This window comes from Myotis daubentonii, chromosome 20 (assembly GCF_963259705.1).
Source record: "Myotis daubentonii chromosome 20, mMyoDau2.1, whole genome shotgun sequence".
NCBI classification, from domain to species: domain Eukaryota; kingdom Metazoa; phylum Chordata; class Mammalia; order Chiroptera; family Vespertilionidae; genus Myotis; species Myotis daubentonii.
The window spans coordinates 16345351-16370338 of NC_081859.1; the positions used below are offsets into that span (position 1 = coordinate 16345351).

General features: G+C 43.5%; 1 pseudogene; it reads left to right on the plus strand.

Annotated features, from left to right (window-relative positions):
* The first annotated feature begins 23028 nt into the window (after positions 1–23028).
* Positions 23029–24673, plus strand: LOC132222368 (T-complex protein 1 subunit beta-like; annotated as a pseudogene).
* The last annotated feature ends 315 nt before the right edge of the window (positions 24674–24988 follow it).

Here is a 24988-nt window from a genome sequence, read left to right on the forward strand (position 1 = left end):
TGCCTGGGCCTCAGTGCTGCTATAGTAACCTTAGCCTGGAAGCTCACGAAAACTGGGAACTTGTCCCGCAAAGCTAGGGTTGCAGGAGCATTAGCCTGGGAGCTAACGCACGAAAACTGGGAGCCTGTTCCCTGCAGCATGGGCCCTGGGACTCTGATTCTCTGGACAGGAGGCAGCACCAAGCACCAGTGACTTGACTGTGTTTCTTAACACCTGCCCCCGGGATCCCTGATTCCCTGATTCGCACTAAGAGCCAGTGACTCCAATTCTTGGTGCATGTGCACACAGGGACCCTGATTCTCAAAGCAAGGCAGTGTGAAGCAACAGAGGCTCTGATACTGGATTCTTGGGGAACTCTGACTCCTCTAGCACACTAAGGGGCTCTGATTTTCAACACACTCCAGGGGGTCTCTGTTTCAGCACGGTGCAGGCGGGGTCCCTGATTCTAAGTGCGCACACATGGCCACATTGAGTGCTGGTAACATTGACTCTGAGCGAGCCTGGTTCCCACCAACCCACCACAACCACACATCTTAGTGTCAGAGCTCTTCAGGGACACTAGCGTGGTGTGAAGCTCCCACTTCACACGGCCCAGACCCACACAACTCAACATTTGAACCATCTGGAGATAGTCAGAATGGGGAGATGACACAACTCCCAGAGGAAAGAAAATGAGGAGTTGCCAAGAAAGGAAATTAAAGAAATTGAAGCATGCAACATGACAGAAAAAGAATTCAGAGTAATGGTGGTACAATTCATTCACTGGATGGATGAGAAAATCAACAACCTATGCAAAAATCAGGAAGAAATGAAAAGTGATATAGCTACAATAAAAAACACCATGGAACGTTTCAACAGTAGACTAGAAGAAGCAGAGGACTGAATTAGTGAGTTAGAAGATAAGTTAGAGAAACAAGCTCAATCTGAACAGCAACTGGAGAAAAAAATTAAAAAGCAGGAGGAGAGCCTAAAGGAGCTTTGGGACAACATGAAATGAAGTAACATATGCATAATAGGGCTGCCAGAAGAGCAGCAAGGATTAGAAAATCTATTTGAAGAAATAATGACAGAAAATGTCCCAGATATGGGGAAGAAAAAAGTTACACAAGTACAGAGTCCCAAGCAAGATGAACCCCAAAAGACCCACACCAAGACACGTCAAAATAACCATGGCAAATGTACATGACAAAGAGAGAATCTTAAAGGCTGCAAAAGAGAGACAGAAAGTTACCTACAAAGGAGCTCCCATCAGATTATCAAATGATTTCTCAACAGAAACACATCAAGCTAGAAGGGAATGGAAGGAAGTATACAAAGTGTTGCAAAGCAAAGGAATGAATCCAAGAATACTCTATCCAGCAAGACTATCAATCAAAATTGAAGGGGAAATCAGGAGCTATGCAGACAAAAAAAAGGCTAAGGGAGTTTATCACTACCAAGCCAGCAATATAAGAAATGCTGTAAAATGAAGCGATATAAAGGTAAGAAAGAACACAGGCACAATAATAGAAATGACTACAAGCAAGTACCTTTCATTAATAACTTTAAATGTAAATGCTCCAATCAAAAGACATCGAGTGGTTGAATGGATAAAAAGACATGACCCATATATATGCTGTCTACAAGAGACCCACCTCAGAACAAGGGACTCACACAGACGTAAAGTGAAGGGATGGAAAAATATCTTTCAGGCAAATAGAAATGAAAAAAAAAAAGCTGGGGTAGCAATACTTATATCAGACAAAATAGACCTCAAAGTGAAGGCCATAACAAGAGATAAGGAAGGCCACTTCATAATACTAAAGGGATCGATACAACAAGAGGATATAACCCTGATAAACATATATGCACCCAATGCAGGAGCACCCAAATATATAAAAAACCTCCTGGAAGGTAACAAGGGAGAGATCAACAACAACACAATAATAGTAGGGGACTTAAACACACCACTGACATCACTGGATAAATTCTCTAGAAAAAAAATCAGCAAAGAAACAGCAATCCTAAATGACTCACTAGATCAGATGGACTTAATTGACATCTTCAGAACCTTTCACCCCAAAGCCGTTCTTCTCAAGTGCACATGGGACATTTTCAAAGATAGACCACATATTGGGTCACAAGCAAAGCCTCCCCAAATTCAAGAAGATTGAAATCATACCAAGCATCTTCTCAGACCACAATGGCATAATATTAGAAATAAACTACAATAAAATCAATCTAAAAAACTCAAACATTTGGAAGCTGAATAGCATGCTACTAAATAATGATTGGGTTACCAATGAGATCAAAGAAGAAATGAAAAACACACTGGAAACTTATGACAATAAGAGCAAAACAATCCAAAATCTATGGAACACAATGAAAGCAGTCCTGAGAGGGAAATTTATAGCACTACAGGCCTACCTCAAAAAACCAAGAAAAAATGATAGTAAATCATCTAACTCTACATCTCAAACAATTAGAAAGAGAGCAACAAGAAAAGCCCAGAGTGAGCAGAAGGAATGAGATAATAAAGATCAGAGCAGAAATAAATGACATAGAGACAAAAAAAATACAAAAGATCAATGAAACCAAGAGCTGGTTCTTAGAAAGGATAAACAAGGCTCACCAAGAAGCAAAGAGAGAGGACTCAAATAAACAAAATCAGAAATGAAAGAGGCGAAATAACAACAGACCCCACAGAAATTCAAAGAATTTTTTAAAAATACTATGAACAACTCTACTCTAACAAACTAGACAACCTGGAGGGAATGGACACATTTCTAAAAAAATATAATCTTCCAAAACTCAATGCAGAAGATTCAAAAATCTCAATAGGCCAATAACTATGGAAGATATGGAAGCAGTCATCAAAAACCTCCCAGCAAACAAAAGTCCGGGGCCAGACGGCTTCACAGGGGAGTTTTACCAAACATTCAAGGAAGAACTAAAACCTATCCTCCTCAGACTATTCCAAATATTGAAGAGGAAGGAACACTTCCCAGATCATTCTATGAAGCCAGCATCACCCCAATACCAAAATCAGGTAGACACAACACAATGAAAGAGAACTATAGGCCAATATCCCTCATGAACATAGATGCCAAAATACTCAACAAAATTCTAGCAAATTGGATCCAGCAATACATCAGAAAGATCATACACCATGACCAAGTAGGATTTATCCTGGGAATGCAAAGATGGTACAATATCCACAAATCAATAAATGTGATACATCACATAAACAAACTGAGAGATAAAAATCACATAATCATATCAATTGATGCAGAAAAAGCATTTGACAAAATTCAATACCGTTTCTTGATAAGAATTCTCATCAAGGTAGGAATAGAAGGATCATACCTCAACATAATAAAAGCCATACATGACAAACCCACAGATAACATCATAATCAATGGGCAAAAACTAAAACCATTTCCCCTAAGAACAGGAACAAGACAGGGATGCCCCCTCTCACCACTCCTGTTGAACATAGTACTGGAAGTACTAGCCATTGTGATCAGACAAGAAGAAGAAATAAAAGGCATCCAAATTGGAAAATAAGAAGTAAAACTGTTCTTATTTGCAGATGACATGATACTGTACATAGAAAACCCTAAAGACTCCATAAAAAATTATTAGACTTAATAAATGAATTTGGCAATGTAGCAGGATACAAAATTAATGACAAGAAATATAAGGCATTTCTTTACACCAATAGTGAACTTACAGAAAGGGAGACTAAAAAAGCAATCCCATTTACCATCGCACCAAAAAAATTTAAGATACCTAGGAATAAACTTAACTAAGGAGGTAAAAGACTTAAATATGAAAAACTACAGGACACTGAAAAAAGAGATAGAGGAAGACATAAACAGAAGGAAGAACATACCGTGTTCATGGATTGGTAGAATCAACATCATCAAAATGTCCATACTACCCAAAGCAATCTATAGATTCAATGCAATCCCCATTAAATTACCAATGGCATATTTCACAGATCTAGAACGAATGTTCCAAAAATTCATCTGGAATAAAAAAAAAGACCTCGAATAGCTGCAGCAGTCCTGAGAAAGAAGAACAAAGTAGGAGGTATCTCAACACCAGATATCAAGCTGTATTACAAATCCACCTCTCTTAGAACAGCTTGGTACTGGCACAAGAACAGACATATAGATCAATGGAATAGAATAGAGAACCCTGAAATTGACCCAAAACACACTGCCCAATTAATATTCGACAAAGGAGGCAAGAGCATGCAATGGAGTCAAGATAGTCTTTTTAATAAATGGTGTTGGGAAAATTGAACAGATACATGCAAAAAGATGAAACTAGACCACCTACTCACACCATACACAAAAATAAACTCAAAATGGATAAAGGACTTAAACGTAAGACGGGAAACCATAAAAATACTAGAGGAATACACAGGCAGCGAAATCGTAAACATATGCCGAAGGAATTTCTTCTCTGATACTGCTCCTAGGGCAATGGAAACTAAAGAGAAAATAAATAGGACTACATCAAAATAAAAAGCGTTTGCACAGCAAAGGAAACCATCAACAAAACAACAAGAAAGCCCACTGCATTGGAGAACATATTTGCCAATGATATCACCGATAAAGGTTTAATCTCCAACATTTACCGGGAACTCATGCAACTTAACAAAAGGAAGATAAACAATCCAATCAAAGAATGGGAAACAGACCTAAATAGACACTTTTTGAAAGAGGACATACAGAAGGCCGAAAGACATATGAAAACATGCTCAGTCACTAATTATACAAGAGATACAAATCAAAACGATAATGTGGTATCATCTCATACCTGTCAGAATGTCTATCATCAACAAACAACAAGTGTTGGAGAGGATGTGGAGAAAAAGGAACCCTTTTGCACTGCTGGTGGGAATGCAGACTGGTGCAGCCACTGTGGAGAACAGTATGGAGTGTCCTCAAAAAACTAAAAATGGAACTCCCACTTGACCCAGTGATCCCACTTCTAGGAATATATTCCAAGAAGCCACAAACACCAATCAGAAAGGGTATATGCACCCCTAGGTTCATATCAGCACAATTCACCATAGCTAAGATTTGGAAACAGCCTAAGTGCCCATCAGCAGATGAGTGGATTAAAAACCTGTGGTTCATCTACACAATGGAATACTATGCTACGGTAAAAAAGAAGGAATTCTTGCCATTTGCAACAGCATAGATGGATCTGGAGAGCATTATGCTTAGTGAAATAAGCCAGTCAGAGAAAGATAAATACCACATGATATCACTCATTTGTGGAATATAGAGAACAACATAGACTGATGAACAGGGACAGATCCAAAGACAGAGAAACAGTGATCAGAATATCAATCCCCAGAGGGAAAGTAGGGGAGGGTGGGGGTAAGGGGAAGAGATCAACCAAAGGACTTGTATGCATGCATATAAGCAAAACAAATGGACACGGACAACAGGGGGATGAGTGCATGAGGTGGGGGGAGGTTTGGGGTTACTGGGGGGGGGTGAGGACACATTTGTAATACCTTAACCAATAAAGAAATTAAAAAATACATATAAATCTTTTTTTTTTACTATGGCTGCAAATATAAAAAAAAATGATTATGAATATTTCTATATGTGACACAGCACCAGAGTTAAGTTAGGGTTTTTCAAAACTTTGACACGCCGAGCTCAAAAGGTTGCCGTCAGTGTCCTAGGGCTACCCCGCCATTCTCATGTAAGAAGAGATTAAAGTCCCGTGTCACATCTGGTAGCCCTAGTGCTGGGGACTCAGTGAGCCTTGCCGTTATACTGATGAAGGCTTTCTCCTGCTCGGGGCCCTATTCAATGGGTGCCTTCTCTCCCCCTTTTAAAGCTTCATAGAGAGGCTTGGCCAGGTCTGAAAACCCTGGGATTCAAATTGGACAGAACTCTACTGCTCCCAGGAATTCCTGAATCTGCCACCGGGTGCTAGGGACTGGGATGGCACATACTGCCTGCTTTCTTTTAGTCCCTAGCCTTCATTTCTCTTGGGTGATTTGGAAGCCTAGATACTTGACTTCCTTCTGACAAATCTGTGACTTTTTCTTGGACACTCTTCAGTTAACAGTCTCAGGAGGGCTCATATCCCCTCCCAGAACTGAACTCATGTGGAGCTGGCTAGTAGGAGGTTGTCTACATATTGAAGTAGAACACACCCCAAGTCCTGTCCTCAGAACTTAGGCAGATCAGATGCTAGTGCTCCACTAAAGAGAGTTGGGGAATTTTTGAATCCTCGTGGAAGTCTGGTCCAGGTGAACTGCTCCTTGGCTCCCATAGTTGGGTTTTCCCACTCAAAAGCAAAAAGGGGCTGGCTGAAGGGGGCTAATCGGAGGCAGAAAAAGGCATCTTTCAGATATAGGCATGTTAACCATTCCACTTCTGATGGAATGAGTCCTAGAAGCATGTAGGGGTTTGGCAGCACCGAATGTAAGGTTATAATGGCCTCATTAATGGCCCTCAGATCCTATATGGGACGGTATTCAATAGTCCCAGGCTTTTTGACAGGCAAGAGGGGAGTATTCCATGGTGATTGGCATCTTTTAAGGAGGCCCCACTGAAGAGCTGGTCTAAGTGGACTTGAATTCATAGGCGTGCCTCCCTTGGAATTGGATATTTGCGAATTTTGACAGGCTGTGCTCCAGGCCTCAAGTCAATTAGCATCGGGGCATGATCTTTGGCCAGGCCAGGGGGATTTCCTTCTGTCCAGACCAATGGAAATTCTTCCTCTAATTCAGTCTCTAAAGGTGGGGCCTTTGACTGAGGGGCATAAAGTCTCCATTCTTCCTCCTGGGGCACTGCTATGGACAGGATCATTGGAGAAGTCTCCTCACCTAGGCGCAGCTGTGCTGAGCCATCTGGGGCAAAGGTGACCTCTGCCCCCATTTTGGCTAAAAGATCTCTGCCCATCAGAGGTACTGGACAGTCTGGCAAGTACAGGAATTCATGAATTACTCGGTGGCCGCCAAGTTGTCATAGATGAGGCTGGCAGAATGATCTATGCGTCTGGTCTCTAGTAGCTCCAATAATGGTGACTTCCTTTCCTGAGAGAGGTGCTACTTTCTGTGTGACTACTGAGTGCTCCGCTCCTGTATCAACCATAAAGTCCACAGCCTGGCCCCCAATTTTCATTCTGACCATGAGCTCGTGGGGGCCCACCTGAAAAGAGCCTGGTCTGTCTTAGTCAGAGTCAACTGCTGCCAGCCCAATAAGGTCTGCTTCAGGTGGTTCTGGTTGATAGAGACTGGGTGGAAAAGGGGGCCCTGTTTTCTTGCTTTGCTGTTTCGGACATTTATTTTTCCAGTGCCCTGTTTCCTTACAATAGGCAAATTGGTCCAGTCTCAGGCTTGCTCTTCCTTTCTTCCCTGATCCATCTTCCTGCTTCCCTTTTTGGGCTGTCTGGGAGCCCGAACTTCTGAAAGCCGCTGATATTACCTTGGCCCTTCTTTGTATTCTCTTTTCTTCCTCCTTTCTTGCTGCCCTGTTTCGATGGATGAAAAGCTTGTTTGCTACCTCTAGCAGTTCACTAGCATTTTTTCCTGCAAACCCTTCCAACTTCTGCAATTTTCTCCTTATATCAGGCTGGGCTTGGCCTACAAAAGCAGCATTTACCATAGTTTGAATGTTGGGGGTCTCAGGGTTAAAGGGGGTGTAGATCTGGTATGCCTCACACATTCCCTCATAGAAAGCTGCTGGACTTTCATCAGGCTTCTGGAAAATTTCAGAAATTTTTGCCATATTGCTGGGCTTCTTGGCTCCGGCCCTGGCCCCCTGGAGGAAAGCCAGCCGATATCTTTCTAGCCTGGTCTTTCCATCTTCTGAGTTCAGGGACCAATCAGGTTCCTCATCTGGGTGGGCCTACCTTGCCCATTTGTCTGTATCTAATGTCCCTGCTAGGGCCTGGGTCTGGAGCCACTTCTGAGCCTCTGTTACTACTCTCATGCACTCCTCAGTGTCAAAGAATGCAAAAAGGAGCTGCTTGCAGTCCACCCAGGTGGACTTCTGGGTCTGGAAGATCATTTCTAGGAGATCTACCATGGTCTGAGGTTTTTCAGAATAAGCTGGGGTGTGTTGCTTCCAATTCAGAATGTCACTTGTGTTAAAGGACTGATAATAATAGACTGGCCCTCCCTCCTGCAAGGTCCCATCTTCACCAAGAACTTGGGCGCCCCGAATCTCCCTGAGAGGCATCTGACATACTGATTGTTGTTTGAGCCCTTGGCCGGCTGAATGCAAGCGCTGCCCAACTGGCTCTGGAGAGCCTGGTTGAGGAGAGATGGAGGCAGGCAGTCTTTTCAGACTTTCCCCGACCTTCCAGGCCAGCAGGGGGAGCACTTCGTGCTGCCTGTGGCTCATATGGAGGTGGTAAAACTGGTGGGACTTCCTGGGGAGGGGGGGAGGGTCCTGTATAAGAGGGGGCTGAACTTCCTTCTGAGGGACCTGCCTCTCCTTAGCCTGCTCCTGCCCTGCCTGCCTCTTCTTGGCCAGCTCCTGCCCTGCCTGCCTCTTCACTCCTGCTACTAAAACCTTACTCTGTCCCTTCCTACACACACAGAACCGAACCGGACCCAAGGTGGCAAGGTTTGAGCAATTTCTAACTAGCTGTCTACTTAGGGAAACTGATCTGGGTGTCTTGGGTCTCCTGTGACTACATTCCAGACCGCCCTGACCAATCCTTCATCTAAAGAGCCTTCTGAGGGCCAGCCAACCCCGAAGGCTGGACATTCTACTTCACAGAATTTTCTCAATGTTTCAGAATTCATTTTGATTCCACAATCACTGTTAAATCCCTTTTTAAAATTTTTCAACATGCAATTGAGAACAGTGGCTTTACTCTGTCCATACCCCAGGATGATTGGTGGTGTGAGACAAACAAGAGAGGGGGGTGACCTGTTTTCACAGATCCTCACTCAGATTCTCACCTGGCCGCATCCCTTGGGAGCTTAGATTTGTCTTAACTAAGGTGCACCCATATAAACCCTGGGCCTGGTCATCTCTGAGTGGGGGTGAGTCACCGTTATGCCGTTATGCCGTATGATGAATCACGGAAACACAGGTTGGGGCCCACTCAGACTCTGTAACCAAAGTCGTGGAGCCACACAAAGGGGAGGAGAGTGCCACACTCACACACTTTCACCCGCCATTCACTCAGAGTTTAAACAATCCACCCAATTCCTAACTAATTGCCTTAAAAAGCCATCTGGCTTTCGGGGAGGTGATCAAGCTCCCCTTCCACTCACTTGGAGTGGGCCTGACTGACTGGGGCCCCTACCTTATTGATTCTGTCGACAGGGCCAGAAGTGTCTGTCCACTCTCTCCAGATGCTGGCTGGGTCCTGGGCTGGGGTCTGGAAGCGCCCAGAGTCCCCTGGTTTAATTCTGCTAAATCAGCAGCACACGCACCTTCAGGAGGCCTATCCAATGCTCTGGGACCCCAAACCCGGCCCACTCACCGGAGGCCAAAAGGCCAAGCATGGGCTGGTTTTCCCAGCATTTCAGGGAACCAATAATGTTACAGAGAACTGGAATAAATCAAACAATGCTCAGAGAGTTTGGAGTCACACTTTATTTACCGCAGTGGGCTTAGAGAAAATGAATTCAAGTTCTAAGCAAAGCTACAAGCAGAACTTCCCTTTTTATTAAAGAGTAAGGCCTGTGTGTGTTTAGTGGTTATCTCACTGGTGGCCTTGAAAACTACACAGTTCTACCCAATTGAAAAATACACCTGCCATGGCATTGAGAGTATGGGCATATCTAGTCTCTGGCCTACAAGGTCAGACAGCTAAGTTTATCTTCCTCATTATTCAAGCAGGCTAAAGCAGGCTAGAAAGCAAAGTTATTATTCTTATTCTTATTCTTATTCTTATTCTTATTCTTATTCTTATTCTTATTCTTATTCTTATTCTTATTCTTAACTATTATTATTTTTAGAATAAGAGGCTGAATAAAGAATAGCAGAGAATTCCAAACAGTAGTTTTACAAAATAGGGGTTAGCCTTCTCATTGGGCCCCATTCCTGCTGCTGCACCTGGGACAAGACCCCTGGGAACAAGGAGCATCAGTCCTGTCAGTCACATGCAGTCACAGCCATCCCATGACCCCTGTCTGACCCCTGAGATCCTCACTTTGGGGGGCTGTCACCAGGCACAGGAGAAGACCCAGCAGTCTCATCTTCTTCTAGATCACATCTCTGCCTTCCCAGAGACCTCAGCCTTGTGTGAGGAGAGAGCTGTGAGCCTGCACAGCCCAGGAGAGGATGTAGCCTGGATCTTGAACAGAAATTTGCATGTGGGGCAGCCCTATTCTTATAAGTGTAGGGACTGAGGCACAGGATACTCTGGTCTTTCTGGGGCCTCTGTGGCGGCAACTTTCCCTTGATCTCACTCAGCATGTAAGTCAGGGAAAGGGGACCACATGAATCTTGAGAGTCATTCGATTCAGGTCAAAGCACGGCCTCACCTTTCTGAGCATAAGAGGAAACATGGACTAGATGAGCAGGTTACACTTGTCCCCTCTGAGGCATCTTTCAAACAGATGCAAAAGGGATTAGCATTTGTTCAGACCATTTCTGAATCTCAGAATCCTAGTGTGTCCACAATTTCTAAATTTTTAAGTCTCATGTTATACAAACACTTTCTACCCTTGTTCAAAAAATAAAAATGACAGACATTTTAAATATTTTATGTCTTAATTTATCACGTTACTTTGATCTGATAAACTACTCCCCAATCCCAGGCAGGTGGGACAGTCCTGACTCTTGATATTGAAAATTTTATAATTGTTTCTACAGCTTCCTGTGTACACTCTTCCATTTTCAGAGACTCCAAACTAGTAACATCAGAAATGATCATGGTTTTAAATGGAGAAAACATGAAAATAGTGATCATGTGTGTGTATAGCCCCCAATCATTCATATGTTGAAATGCTGGTAGAAGGAGATTGATGTGTTTTCTCAGTCTAGTGTTATCAGTGATGTTAGGGTTCAGAACGAGGGACATTAAAGAATTCCTAGCATACATTTTCTTACAGGAAAGGGAACTTCACCTCTGGCAGGAAACCCTACTCCCATCCTCCCTCTAACCTGTCCCTGGTGATGCTCACTGTGGTGAGAGGGTGTCAGGCTCTCCCCCATAATATACAACATCCTTAGTGTGTAACACACACATTCTCCCATCAGGCACATGATTCTGAAAGATATTCTCTCCCTAATCTTATCACTTAATTCCTTTGATGGAATATTTGGTGGGACAAATGAATTTAATTTAATTTAATTTTACTTATTTTATTTTATTAAAGTTCAATTCATCAGTACTTTCTTTGATGAGTCCTGTTGTGGGTGATTTTACTAAGAATTCCTCAGAAAATTCTGAGTTTCCATTGTCCATGTGGATTGGCTACAGCAGCCACAGGGACTGGAGCAAGTTCTGGTTCCAGAGGGGAGCCCTGCTGGGAAGCTACCCATAATTCTGGATGTGACTGTGGAACTGGGTGAGGGGAGGAAGCTGGACTTGTTTTGAGTCACATGACAGAAACATGCCTGATGTTCATGGCCAGAGAGTTACTGGACATATGGGCTTAAAGCTTCCTCAGTGAAGGCCCAGAAGGAAGTGCAGGGAGAGAGAGAGAGAGAGAGAGAGAGAGAGAGAGAGAGAGAGAGAGCTTGTATCATCATAGGAAATACCTGAATAATTAGGAACAAGAGTTTGTAATAAGTAAAAATGTTAAAGACCATGCAGGCAGGTACCAAGAGATATAAGGAATGTGCCATTGCAAACTGATGGGAAGGGGATTCCCAGTTTCCTACATGCACATTCTCACAGTGTCTCTGTTATAGAAGGGAACACATTCCCTGGTCCAGGGAATTAGGACTTGGACAGCTTTGGGGTCATTACTCACATGGCCTCACTATGAATCAACAAAGCTGCATAATTCATTGGGGGCCCATTATAAATCTGTTAACTCTTACAGGGAAGAGTGGACATTCCTCACTGGAGGTTCCATGGTGAAGATGTTTCTGTATGATGAGCCATCATTCCATTAGACCAGGTCTCCTGTTTGGTGGGGAAGCACGGGACTTGGTTGGAAAGTCTGTAAGGAGGATTCTCCAAAAGATCGGGGGTCTCTAGGAGGACTTTGACAAAGGCGGAAGGCCCTGCCTTGATTTTTCCAAACAAGTCCGAGCCCCCGGGTGTTTTACTGGAATCTCTATGTTTAATCTTTAAGACCAGACCTTGTAGATGCATGTGCTTTCTCAAGGATACTTACCCTGCTGATTCTATCTAAAGGTTAATTTTAGTTCAAGTTGTTGTTACAATAAAAGCCTAAGGAGGCAGGCAATTGGGGCTATTAGGTGCCTCCTGCCAAGCAGCCAGTTAGCCTTTTCTTTCACAGAAACATGTGTCAGAGTAATCCATTCAACCGCCACTCAGGGTCTGCTGGTCAGTCCTTGCACTGTCTCAGTCCATTAGATTCATCATCATCATCATTATCATCATCATCATCATCATCATCATCATCATCACCATCACAATTTGCTTCCTTGTAATCATTTTCTCATTTTCTATAGACATGGTTGTAGACACACAATTCCTTTTTATCACAAAAGAAAGCAGGCATCTACTCTTCAGATATCATTGGGGATTGAGATCCAAATGGCCCAACTGTAAGTTGACACAGGCCAATGATAGATTGGTGGGAAAGTACAGATTCCCACCGAGACATTGGACCAAGATTCTTTTCAAATATATTGTCATTATCACCACCACCACCACCATCATAATCATTGTCATAATCATCATAACCATCTTCATTGTCATTTGTTTACTTATAATTATTCTTCTCATTTTCTTTAGATCTGGTTTTTGTACACACACAAGGACTATTTATCTCAACTTTCCTCATTTTGTGTAGTTCTTAAGTAAAATACATAGCCACACTCTATTTTCTTTTTTGTTTGACTTCTAACAACTGATGGTTTATTGCTGCCTCTTCTCCACCTGCCCCTTACATGGGAAATCAGATAAGAAATCATAGTTTTCTCCTTAGATGCTAGTGTGAAATTGAAACCACACCCTGGAAGCAGAATTCCTCCCCATCCCCACCACTTTACCAAAATAAAAGCCCTGGGCCAGTCTCCTTTCCTGGCTCCATCAAGGCAGGCCTGTGTTCCTCAAGGGCCTTTCCTGAGCTTCCCATGGATTTCAAATATGAGCGTAATAAACATTCCATATCTCTTGGTGTGAGTGTATGTCATCAGCCTGCACATCTGTACCAAGCTGCTGTGGCTCCCTCTGCCTCTGCCTGGTGTCAACTACTCGTGGTGTTATGACATGATGACGAGACAATGACCGTCACCACTGGAGGTCCTTCTTCTGTAGCTTTGGGTGCACACTGTTCAGCATTCAGGTGAGCTGCACTGTTGAGTCATAAGAGCTTCTTGATAGATATAGGGGACCTGGGTCAGAAGAGTTCTTGATTAATTAGCATTTAGAGACAAGAGTAAGCAAAAGCATTTGACTCTGCCTTTTGTGGGTGTGACAGTTTTCCTCCTGCTACAATAAATCTCTGTAATTCAGATGGTGAAGAGGCAACCCCACACCTGACAGAAAACCAGCCCTTAAGAACAATCTAGAAAAAAAATGAAGAGGTAATAGGAATAATCAGGAGACGGAAGATGGCGGCGATATAGGCAGACGCGTCCCAGGTCGTGTCCGGGAGCAAATGGAATGAGCAGCCCAAACTAGTAACACCCACACAGAATTGGTGAAATTGCTCAGCTGGTGAGACGGTTTGCAGCTGGGAAGAGCAGAACTCCCCTGGAAAGGTAAAAAAAAAAAACAGGGATTTGGGCAGGAAAGTTTGCCAGACCTCTGAGCCCAGAGGGTCGGAGGGAGACCGCGTGGCAGACAGCCGAGTCCCTTGGGACAGGCACAGCCCCTGACGGGGGAAAGGAGAACCGCGGGATTCCTGGTGCCGCCAGGGAAATTGAGAGCTGGGTTCTGTGATCACGGAGGACTGAGCCTAAAGGGGGCAGCCTGAAGAGCTGACCTGACCATGCAGTCCCAGTAAGAGAAGAAGCTTACAGAAACCAAGCCTTCCCCGTTTCCGCGGCCGGCATTTGTTTGTTTGTTTTCACTGAATCCTGTTCATGGGACATTTCGGATACAGACACTCACCTGTGCTGAAGAGAGGGAGAGTGTGCGGAGGAGTGGAATCTGGGGAGAGACTGGGGAGAGAGGGGGAGCCCGGAGAGGTGGCAGCGAATTGAGTGCTGAGACACCCCTGAGCCCAGGACTGGGGCAGCCATTCTCTCCAGAGAGTGAGACTCCTCCCCCCAGCCCCCAGGCAAGGAGCACAGCCACACCCAGATTCCACCCTGTACGAGATCAAGGATTAAAATAACCTGATCAGTCCCTGGGAGTTAACAGGGTCTGGCCTATAGAGGGATTTTCAATCCCAGCAACAACACAGCGCCGGTAACTAACTATTACACAGTCAGCTCTGGGCAGTGAACTTCCACTGGACAGAGCGGCCCTATAGCCTCAGAGGCCAACCCCAGAACACTGCCACCCAGAGGCTGACCCACAAACTGACTCTTTGCTAAACACAAAATAAGGCAGTCTGGGAAATAAATGCGGCCTGCTTTACAATAAGGACAGTGGTTTACAACACAGAGGAACAGTATATCGCAGGGAAACTCAACACTCTCCTGAATACCTGGCAGGTCTAAGGTGAGCCACACTGAAGAATAGAAGAACCGAAGGACCTTCACTACTGCAATTTTTTTTTTCTTTTTTCACCTTTTAACTAAGAAACCATTTTTTTTTCTTTTTTTTCCTTTTCTTTTTTTTTCTTTCTTCTTTTTCCATCAACTGATTTTACCCTTTTAATTACTACCATCTTATTTTTAACCAGTATTATTACTGCTACCATTTTACCATTTTTTAAAGTGCCATTTTATTTTCTCTTTATTTTATTTTGGGATTAGTGTTCTCCATTCTATTTTCATCGTTATATTATTGGTTGTTTCTAGTTTGCATTCATCTCCAGGGAACTGTTGCTGGAATTTGTTGGGATTAATGGCTGTTCTATAGGAGTATTCTCCTCATATAAAAAGTCTCTTCCCCTCTTCCACTTCATTCTCTCTTTTCGCTCTATTTTTTTTTCTTTTCTTTTCTTGCTTTTATTTCCCCCCCTCCTTTTTCCCAATTTTATTTTTGCACTCCTTTTTTTGGTCCCTACTTTTCTTTTCTTTTTTCTCTTTTATCTTTTTCTCTTCCTTCTTCCTTATCCCCTAATTCTCTTAATTCGGGTGGTCACCTTTATTTGGGGTTATTAATATCGTGAATATATTTGTGTATAGTGCCTGGTACGTGGTGCCTTGTTGTGTTGTATTTTGTGCCTGTAAATCAACGCAGCAGATCCGAGCAATAGCAGCCTACTGAGCACTACACCCTCTGCTAAGGAACAGCAGCTGTACGTGAAATCGCCCCCCACCAGCCAGAAGAGCCACCACAGCTGTGAACAGCACCCACCAGAGGAGCTGCTGCCAACTGAAGAGCAGCTGCTACCGCAACCGCCCGAAGAGCAACCACAGACAAAGGAGTCACTGCCACCAAGGGAGCAACCACTGAATGACTCAACGTCTAGATATGTCAGTGAGATCAAACATGGGTAGACAAAGAAACCCCCAAAGGAAAGAGAAGGAGGACTCACCAGAAAAGCAGCTAAGTAATACAGAGGCATGCAACATGACAGAAAAAGAATTCAGAATAAGGGTCCTAGAGTGCATAAACCGGATGGAGGAAAAAATCGACAACCTCTGCAAGAAGCAAGAAGAAACAGATGAAAAAATCGACAACCTCTGCAAGAAGCAAGAAGAAACAGAAGAAAAAATCGATAACATATGGAAGAAGCTAGAAGAAACAGATGAAAAAATCAACAACTTAAGTAAGACCCAAGAAGAAATGAAGAGTGATATAGCTGCAATGAAAAACTCCATTGAAAGTATCAACAGTAGACTAGGAGAAGGGGAGGACCGAATTAGTGAATTAGAAGACAAGGAAGCAAAACACACCCAAAATGTACTGCAATTGGAGAAAAAAATTAAAAGACAGGAGGAGAGCCTAAGGGAGCTTTGGGACAACATGAAACGAAACAACATACGAATAATAGGAGTACCAGAACAACAGAAGGATGAACAAGGATTAGAAAACCTATTCGAAGAAATAATATCAGAAAACTTCCCTGAGGTGGGGAAGAAAAAAGTCACACAAGCCCAGAGAGTCCCAAACAAGGTGAACCCGAAAAGACCCACACCAAGACACATCGTAATCACCATGGCAAATGTTCAGGACAAAGAGAGAATCTTACAGGCTGCAAGAGAGAGACGGAAAGTTACATACAAGGGATCTCCCATTAGATTGTCAAATGATTTCTCAACAGAAACACATCAGGCCAGAAAAGAATGGACGGAAATTTACAAAGTGATGCAAAGCAAAGGACTGAATCCAAGAATACTCTATCCAGCAAGGCTATCATTCAAACTTGAAGGGGAAATAAGAAGCTTCACAGACAAAAAAAGGCTAAGGGAGTTTATCACCACCAAGCCAGCAATGCAAGGAATGCTAAAGGGACTGGTATAAAAAGAAGAAATAAAAAGCTCAGAAAGAAAACAGCCACACACACACACAAAAAGAAATGGCTACAAACAAGTACCTTTCAATAATAACTTTAAACGTAAACGGACTAAATGCTCCAACCAAAAGACATCGAGTGGCTGAATGGATAAAAAAACATGACCCATACATCTGCTGTCTACAAGAAACCCACCTCATTAGAAGGGACTCACACAGACTGAAAGTGAAAGGATGGAAAAATATCTTTCAGGAAAATGGAAAGGAAAAGAAAGCTGGGGTAGCAATACTTATATCGGACAAAATAGACCTCAAAGTGAAGGCCATAACAAGAGATAAGGAAGGCCACTTCATAATACTAAAGGGTTCAATACAACAAGAAGATATAACCCTGGTAAACATATATGCACCCAATGCAGGAGCACCCAAATTCATAAAAAAACTCCTGGAAGATATCAAAGGAGAGATCGACAACAATACAATCATAGTAGGAGACTTTAATACACCACTGACAGCACTGGATAAGCCCTCTAAACAAACAATCAGCAAAGATACAGCAATCCTAAATGACTCACTAGATCAGATGGACTTAATAGACATCTTCAGAACACTTCACCCCAAAGCCAGGGAATATACATTCTACTCAAATGCTCATAAGACATATTCAAAAATAGACGATATATTGGGTCACAAGCAAAGTATCCCCAAATTCAAGAAGATTGAAATCATAAAAAGCGTCTTCGCAGACCACGATGGCATAATATTAGAAATAAACTACAATAAAAACAACCCAAAATACTCAAACACCTGGAAGCTGAATAGCATGCTATTAAATATTGATTGGGTTACCAATGAGATCAAAGAAGAAATTAAAAACATCCTGGAAACTAATGACAATGAAAACACAACAATCCAAAATCTATGGGATGCAATGAAAGCAGTCCTGAGAGGGAAGTTTATAGCTCTACAGGCCTATCTCAAAAAACCAAGAAAAAATGGTAGTAAATCATCTAACTCTACAACTCAAAGAATTAGAAAGAGAGCAACAAGAAAACACCAGAGTGAGTAGAAGGAAGGAGATAATAAAGCTTAGAGCAGAAATAAATGACATAGAGACCAAAAAAACAAAACAGAAAATCAATGAAACCAAGAGCTAGTTCTTTGAAAGGATAAACAAGATTGACAAACCTCGAGCCAGACTCACCAAGAAGCAGAGAGAGAGGACCCAAATAAACAAAATCAGAAACGATAGAGGCGAAATAACAACAGACCCCACAGAAATACAAATGATTGTTAAAAAATACTATGGACAGCTCTACTCCAACAAACTAGACAACCTGGAGGAAATGGACAAATTCCTAGAAAAATACAACATTCCAAAACTCAATCAGGAAGAATCTAAAAATCTCAACAGGCCAATAACCATGGAAGAAATTGAAGCAGTCATCAAAAAGCTTCCATCAAACAAAAGCCCAGGACCAGACGGCTTCACAGGGGAGTTTTACCAAACATTCAAGGAAGAACTAAAACCTATCCTCCTCAGACTACTACAAAAAATTCAAGAGGAAGGAACACTTCCAAGCTCATTCTATGAAGCCGGCATCACCCTAATACCAAAACCTGGTAAAGACAACACAATGAAAGAGAATTACAGGCCAATATCCCTCATGAACATAGATGCCAAAATCCTCAACAAAATCTTAGCAAATCGGATCCAGCAGTACATCAGAAAGATCATACACCATGACCAAGTAGGATTTATCCCAGGGATGCAAGGATGGTACAATATCCGCAAATCAATAAACGTGATACATCACATAAACAAATTGAAAGAAAAAAACCACATGGTCTTATCAATTGATGCAGAAAAAGCATTTGACAAAATTCAACACCCATTTTTGATAAAAACTCTCAGCAAGGTGGGAGTAGAAGGATCATACCTCAACATAATAAAAGCCATATATGACAGGCCCACAACCAACATCATACTCAATGGACAAAAACTAACACCATTTCCCCTAAGAACAGGAACAAGACAGGGATGCCCCCTCTCACCACTCCTGTTCAACATAGTACTGGAAGTGTTAGCCATTGCAATTCGGCAAGAAGAAGAAATAAAAGGCATCCAAATTGGAAAAGAGGAAGTAAAACTGTCCTTATTTGCAGACGACATGATATTATACATACAAAACCCTAGAGATTCCATCAAAAAGCTACTAGACTTAATACATGAATTTGGCAATGTAGCAGGATACAAAATTAACCCCAAGAAAATCTGAGGCATTTCTATACACCAATAATGAACTTTCAGAAAGAGAGATTATAAAAACAATCCCATTTACCATTGCACCAAAAAAATTAAGCTACCTAGGAATAAACTTAACTAAAGAGGTAAAAGACCTCTACTCAGAAAACTACAGGACTTTGAAAAAAGATATAGAGGAAGACATAAACACATGGAAGAACATACCGTGTTCATGGATTGGTAGAATCAACATCATTAAAATGTCCATACTACCCAAAGCAATCTATAAATTCAACGCACTTTCCATTAAAAAACCAACGGCATACTTCAGAGATCTAGAACGAACTTTCCAAAAATTCATCTGGAATAAAAAAAGACCCCGAATAGCTGCAGCAATCCTGAAAAAGAACAAAGTAGGTGGGATCTCAATACCAGATATCAAGTTGTATTACAAAGCCACTGTTCTCAAAACTGCCTGGTACTGGCACAAGAATAGGCATATAGATCAATGGAATAGAATGGAGAGCCCAGAAATCGGCCCGAACCAATATGATCAATTAATATTTGACAAAGGAGGCAAGAACATACAATGGAGCCAAGATAGTCTCTTCAACAAATGGTGTTGGGAAAATTGGACGGATACATGCAAAAAAAAAAAAAAACTAGACCACCATCTTACACCATACACAAAAATAAACTCAAAATGGATAAAGGACTTAAATGTACGACAGGAAACCATAAAAATTCTAGAAGAATCCAAAGGCAACAAAATCTCAGACATATGCCGAAGCAATTTCTTCACTGATACAGCTCCTAGGGCACTTGAAACTAAAGAAAAAATGAACAAATGGGACTACATCAAAATAAAAAGCTTGTGCACAGCAAAAGAAACCATCAACAAAACAATGAGAAAACCCACTGTGTGTGAAAACATATTTGCCAATGTCATATTTGATAAGGGCCTAATCTCCAAAATTTATAGGGAACTCATACAACTTAACAAAAGGAAGATAAACAATCCAATCAAAAAATGGGCAAAGGACCTAAATAGACACCTTTCAAAAGAGGACATTCAGAAAGCCAAGAGACATATGAAAACATGCTCAAAGTCACTAATCATCGGAGAGATGCAAATCAAAACAGCAATGAGGTACCATCTCACACCTGTCAGACTGGCTATCATCAACAAATCAACAAACGACAAGTGCTGGAGAGGATGTGGAGAAAAAGGAACACTTGTGCACTGCTGGTGGGAATGCAGACTGGTGCAGCCACTATGGAAGACAGTATGGAGTTTCCTTAAAAAACTGAAAATGGAACTCCCATTTGACCCTGCGATCCCACTTCTAGGAATATATCCCAAGAAACCGGAAACACCAATCAGAAAGGATATATGCACCCCTATGTTCATAGCAGCACAATTCACCATAGCTAAGATCTGGAAACAGCCTAAGTGCCCATCAGTTGATAAATGGATTAGAAAACTGTGGTACATCTACATGATGGAATACTATGCTGCTGTAAAAAGGAAGGAACTCTTACCATTTGCAACGTCATGGATGGAACTGGAGAGCATTATGCTAAGTGAAATAAGCCAGTCAATAAAGGAAAAATACCACATGATCTCACTCATTCATGGACAATAGAGACCATTATAAACTTTTGAACAATAATAGATACAGAGGCAGAGCTGCCTCAAACAGATTGTCAAACTGCAGCGGGAAGGCCGGGGAGGGTTGCGGGGCAGGAGGTAGGGGGGTAAGAGATCAACTAAAGGACTTGTATGCATGCATATAAGCATAACCAATGGACATAAGACACTGGGGGATAGGGGAGGCTAGGGGACTTTCTAGGGTGGGGGGATAAAATGGACACATATGTAACACCCTTTGTAATACTTTAAGCAATAAAAAAAAAAAAAAAGAACAATCTAAACCTGCACCTGGGATGTGAGAGGTGCTCAGTGTGTCTTGAGCGCCCTCTAGTGGTCATAGCCACTCCTGCAGGGAGGTTTGTGTCATGGCTCACACTGACTGCCCCTCACTGTGTCTTGTACAGTAATACACAGCGGTGTCCTCAGATGTCAGCTTGGTCATTTTAAGAGAGACTGTGCTCATAAGGTTGTCCCTGGAGATCGTGAATCTTCCTTGAACTTCTGGAGCATACCATTGCTTATCTCCAGTTGGTTGACTCACTGTTGCCACCCACTGCAGCCCCTTCCCTAGAGCCTGGCGGACCCAGTGCATTTGGTAGTCAGTGAAGGTGAATCCAGAGGCTTTGCAGGAGAGGCTCAGAGACCCCCCGGGCGGCACCACACCTCCCCCAGACTCCAGCAGCTGAACTTGGCACAGGCCACCTGCAAACAGAAACACAGATTGAGAACTGCCCTGTGTCACCCAGTCCCCATGAGCCTGATGCACAGGGACGCACCTTTGGCAGCGAAGAGAAGAGCAGCCCAGATGAGCACAGACCCCATGGTGTGGACACTGAGGGGCTCACACAGGAGGCTCCTCTCCAGGGTCTGCAGGGACCCAGCCTGGCAGGCTTTCATGAGCAGGGGAGGCACCCCATTTGCATGTCTTCCCCTGAGGACCTGTCTGAGCCATCAGGGGACTCCTCCCTCCCTGTGGTCATATGGGGCGGGCTGGTGGACCAGGGTGCCTGGGCCAGGACTCAGGGGCACGTGGTTGGTCTGAACATTCTAGAAGCTTTTCTGTGAATAGTGGTAGATACACTCTGCCAGGACAGAAAGTGGGACTTTTAAGGTTCTCCACTGCAGGTTGCACATAAAACCCTCAAGAGACATCCTAGGACAGGATTGTGGAGATGACAGTGCCCCCTAGTGGTTGTTCTGAGCCTCGCAGTGAGATGAAAAGTGTCTGAACCAGCTGCCTGAGACAAGGCAGGCATGTCTGCCATGGGGAAGCCTTCCCTGGTATTTTTGAAAGAGTGGCAGCCCCAGTCCTGCTACTTGCATGCAGGTGGTTCTCTGCAAGGACGCCCTGGGCCTCACGCGGCCGCCTCCGGAGAGAACCTGAGGAACATAACCCTCCGCAGCCCAGGCCTCTAGTGCCAAGTCCTCAGCTTGCACGTGGGAGGTGCTGTCACCCAGCCTGGTGTGCACACTCAGCATCCTGGAGTGTCCACCATGCGACACAGCAGTGCCTGTTTAGCTCAGGAACATGTTTTCTGATATTTGTGGGGGACCCTCCATGACTGTTGGCAATGGAGCTGCAGGAAGCAGTGAGCACAGGGACAGACTTACCATGGACAGAGGACAATTCCCTGTCCAGGAACTGGGCCCCTTAAATACAGCTCCTGAGACCCTGTGCCTGTGAATTCTAGGATTGTGCTTGAGATCATATGAGTAAGTCGCAGTGTAGAGGACAGCACAGCCTCCTTGCTCTGGGAGATGAGGAAGTGGGCCCACCTCTGCAGGGAGTGATTTTCATCCATTGCTTTTAGCGTCTCAAATGTTATTTTCTCCATATTTTCATGAACAAATTCTTGAGTGCAAAGTCTTACCACCTGGGTGGTCAATAATCTTGTTGGATGATTAAGTCATAAACTGTAACCCCTGAATGCAGGTCCTTGAAGAGCCCCAGGAGCAGCTCAAGGAGAACACTCTGGCCCTTTAGTGAGCACCTGGACATGTGTGCTGACCTGATACTGGGCCGCAGAGGGGAGAGCACCTGACATCCAGAGCAGATGAGGATGTTCTCATCAGGGTCCCTGGTCCCTTGGTGTTTACAGATGTGCCTGGTCCAACCTGGCCAGAGGGGGAAGGTGTGCCTGGATGGAGACTGGAACACACTGTTGAGCACAGAGAATAAAATGTACCAGGTGTGCCCGTGCTTATGTGGGTGTGTGTGGGTTATTCAGGTGAGCTCATTCCCAGGAAGGAAGGAGTTAGTCTACTGGGAAAATGAGCTGTGATGCTGTGGAAATTAGCAACTGTGGAGGTACACTGATCACATTAGAGTGATAGCAGTAGACACTGTGGGAAAAATCAGTTGTGGTCACATAAGAAAATAGAGGTCAACCCTTCTGCTCTGAGCTGCTGAGGCCCTGCCCCGTGCACAGAGCCTGTGGTGTCACATCTGTCTTCTTTCCCCTAGGATCCAGGCCTTGAGCTGAGAGGGAGAAGCATGAGTGGCCAGCTCTTCGGGACCACAGTGTCCCTTTCCTGGGCACCTGTCAACATCTTTCAGGCTGGTGCTGATGAAGAGAGAGCAGAGACAGCTCATCTGTCTTCCTTTATTGGTCCATCGCTATGGGAGACTTGGTCTAGAGCACCTTGGGACCCAAAGGCATGGACACAATCCTGGGAAATAGTGGATGGGATGCATCTCTTATGGTGACCAATGATGCTGCAACTATTCTAAAAAAAACATCAGTGTTGATAATACAGCAGCTAAAGTGTTAGTTGATATGTCAAGGGTGATGAAGTTGGAGATGGCACTGCCTCTGTTCCTGTTTTAGCAGCAGAATGACTAAGGGAAGCAGAATATTTAATTTCAAAAAAGACTCATCTTCAGACCATCATTGCGGGTTGGAGAGAAGCCACAAAGACAGCAAGACAGTCTCTGTTCAATTCAGCAGTAGATCATGGTTCTGATAAAGATAAATCCTGCCAAGATTTAGTGAACATTGCAGGAGCAACATTATCCTTAAAACTTCTTCCTCATCACAAAGATCATTCTACAAAGTTAGCTCTAGAAGCTGTTCTCTGATTGAAGGGCTCTGGTAATCTGGAGGCAATTCATGTTATCAAGAAGCTAGGAGGAAGTCTGGTGGATTCCATTTAGATAAAGACTTTCTGTTGGATAAAAAATTGGAGTTAATCAACCAAAAGGACTTTAAAATGCTAAAATTCTTATTTCAAAACTGGTATCATACAGACAAAATAAAGACATTTGGGTCCCCTCTAAGGGTTGATTCTACAGCAAAGGTTGCTAAAATAAAACAAGCAAAAAAGGAAAAAAAATGAAGGAGAAAAGTTGAAGGTATTCTTAAGCATGGGATAAATTGCTTTATTAGCAGGCAATACATTTCTAATTTTCCTGAGCTGCTTTTGGGGGCTGCTGGGGTATGGCGATTGAACATGTAGAACGCCTGGCTCTTGTCATAGGTAGTGAAATTGCCTCTACCTTTGACCTCCCAGAACTAGTGAAGCTTGGAAGTTGCAAGCTCATTGAAGAAGTCATGATTGGAGAAGACATGCTCATTCTTGTTTCTGGGGTAGCCCTTGGTGAGGCTTGCACTAATGTTCTTCGTGGTGCCACTCAACACATTTTAGATGAAGCAGAAAGATCTTTGCATGATGCCGTTTGTGTTCTTGCACACACTGTGAAGACTTCTAGAACAGTTTATGGAGGAGGCTGTTCTGAGCTATTGATGGCTCATGCTGTGTCACAGCTGCCAATAAAATACCAGGTAAAGAAGCTGTTGCAATGGAGTCCTAGGCTCAAGCACTGAGGATGTTGCCTACTGTTAGAACTGACAACACAGGCTGTGACAGTGCAGATCTGGTGCCACAGCTCTGAGTTGCCCATTGTGAAGGCAATACAACTGCTGTACTGGATATGAAGGAAGGTGCTATTGGTGATGGCAGTGCTGGGCATCACAGACAGTGGCCAAGTGAAGTGGAAGGTTCCTCTGTGTGCAGCTGAAGCAACAGAGGGGACGCTGCATGTGGATGACATCATCAAAGCAGCACCAAGGAAAGGTGTCCCTGATCACCACCCTTGTTAAGCTTTCCTATATGCCATTAGCTCTGGACCAGTTCATAGCAACGGTGTTTGAAGGATTTCAACTTCTTTAAAAAAAAAAATTAAAGAGTGTTCCTGAGGAGGAAACTGGTCTTGCAAGGCCTGTCAGGCCATAAAAGCTGTGAACAATGCACTGCCCTGGGCGGGGGGGGGGGGGGGTAGAGGTCATTATCGCTGACCCCAGGACAGATCATCAGATATGGCCTGGGGACCTCCAACACCTGGAGGCCTTCCTGTAAGCCCACGAAAGAGGGCAGAATCATATCTGCAAGACAAAGACCCCAGAAGGTTATAAAAAGTGAAGCCCTCTGCATGTTTCTTCTCT